Source organism: Bombina bombina, chromosome 7, assembly GCF_027579735.1.
Source record: "Bombina bombina isolate aBomBom1 chromosome 7, aBomBom1.pri, whole genome shotgun sequence".
NCBI classification, from domain to species: domain Eukaryota; kingdom Metazoa; phylum Chordata; class Amphibia; order Anura; family Bombinatoridae; genus Bombina; species Bombina bombina.
Window position 1 is genome coordinate 456415196 of NC_069505.1, and position 2451 is coordinate 456417646.

Sequence of the window (2451 nt, forward strand, 5' to 3'; positions counted from 1 at the left end):
GGGGTTCCGTTTGAACCTTTGCATTCCATAGATATTAAACTTTTATCTTGGAAAGTTCTGTTTTTAGTAGCTATCTCCTCGGCTCGAAGAGTTTCGGAGTTATCTGCTTTACAATGTGATTCCCCTTATCTCATTTTCCATGCAGATAAGGTAGTGTTACGTACCAAACCGGGTTTTCTTCCTAAGGTGGTATCTAATAAATATATAAATCAGGAGATTGTTGTTCCTTCACTATGTCCTAATCCTTCTTCAAAGAAGGAACGTCTATTACACAATCTTGATGTGGTTCGTGCTTTAAAATTTTATTTACAAGCTACGAAGGATTTTCGTCAAACATCTGCTTTGTTTGTGGTCTACTCTGGACAGAGGAGAGGCCAAAAGGCTTCGGCAACTTCTCTTTCTTTTTGGCTAAGAAGTATAATCCGCTTAGCTTATGAGACTGCTGGCCAGCAGCCTCCTGAAAGAATTACAGCTCATTCCACTAGAGCGGTAGCTTCCACATGAGCTTTTAAGAATGAGGTTTCTGTTGAACAGATTTGTAAGGCGGCGACTTGGTCTTCGCTTCATACTTTTTCTAAATTCTACAAATTTGATACTTTTGCTTCTTCGGAGGCTATTTTTGGGAGAAAGGTCTTACAGGCAGTGGTGCCTTTCCGTTTAAGCGCCTGCCTTGTCCCTCCCTTCATCCGTGTCCTATAGCTTTAGTATTGGTATCCCACAAGTAATGGATGAATCCGTGGACTGGATACACCTTACAAGAGAAAACAAAATTTATGCTTACCTGATAAATTTATTTCTCTTGTGGTGTATCCAGTCCACGGCCCGCCCTGTCATTTTAAGGCAGGTGTTTTTTATTTTTAAACTACAGTCACCACTGTACCCTATAGTTTCTCCTTTCTCTTGCTTGTCTTCGGTCGAATGACTGGGAGTGGCAGTTAGGGGAGGAGCTATATAGACAGCTCTGCTGTGGTTGTCCTCTTGCAGCTTCCTGTTGGGAAGGAGAATATCCCACAAGTAATGGATGAATCAGTGGACTGGATCCACCACAAGAGAAATAAATTTATCAGGTAAGCATAAATTTTGTTTTCCCCTTGGTTACTCCAAATTTTTGTTTGCCTAACTACCTTGCGGCTAGATTACGAGTTTTGCGTTATGAGCGGTGCGGTGCTAACTTTCAAGTTATTGTCACCCCTCACCTCCCTACAGCGCTGCTATTACAGGTTATCATAAACCCGGCAATAGCAGGCAATAAGTGAGCGTTGAGCAAAATTGAGCTCCATACCGCACTCCAATACCAGTGTTGCGGTAAGCTGGTTTTATGTGCTTGTGCACGATTTCCCCATAGACATCAATGGGGAGAGCTGGCTTAAAAAAAGCCTAACACCTGTAATAAAGGAGCGTAAAGGTCCGTAACGCAGCTTCATTGATTCCTATGGGGAAATAATTTTATGTTTACACCTAACACCCTAGCATAAACCCTGAGTCTAAACACCCTTAATCTGTCGTCCCCTAAATCGTTGACACCTACATTAGTTATTAACCCCTAATCTGCCGCCCCCGACATCGCCGTTGCCTCCATTACACTTATTAACCCCTAATCTGCCGCCCCCAATGTCGCTGCCACCTACATTATACTTATTAACCCCTAATCTGCTGCCCCCAACGTCGCCGCCACTATGCTAAAGTTATTAACCCCTAAACCTAAGTCTAACCCTATGTAAGGATTCCAGTCCTGCTTTTACTTTTTGCCTCAACTCACCTTCCTCACCTGTACTTAAGGCATCACCCCGCCCCAAACAAGTGCTTAGTTGTTGAGTATTGTTTGCTGAAACCAGTGCTCTGTTTCTTATAAGCTATATTCTTATCAAAAGAAGATTTACTTCAACTACTTTAACATTTGGGATTACAAATACCAGCTGCAGTTTGGTCTCATAAAGGGACTAATAACAACTAGTCTCATTCATCCTGAAGTTTGCTATTCCAAGAAGTATTAATTTATTTCAACTCCACATCTCTACAGGAATTGCTACTTAATTTCCAACAGGAGGATTCTACCTACTACCGCTACGGTATTTGTATCAAATCTAATTTACCTTGGATGCCTAAAGTAACGACTAATTTCAAATATCATGTTTTCTCTTGAACTTATCTAAATTGACTTTGTCTCTCAGATATTACTATGTTTTGCAACGTATGTTTCATTTAATTTTATAAACTTTCTTTGATTCATTCTCATACCGGACAGTAACGGACTTTACGTGACGTCACATAGCTTCATTCATCTCAGCGTGCCATACAGCTCCTTACAACTCAGCGTGTCTCACAGCACCTATTACACTCACTGGTCTGTGTTCAGATATCCACGCTGCAAGCATTATTCACTGTGCTGTGTCTCGCAGCAGGTCACGCCCCTGTCAGCAGCTGCAGTCTGTGTGTCTCACATCTCTCACC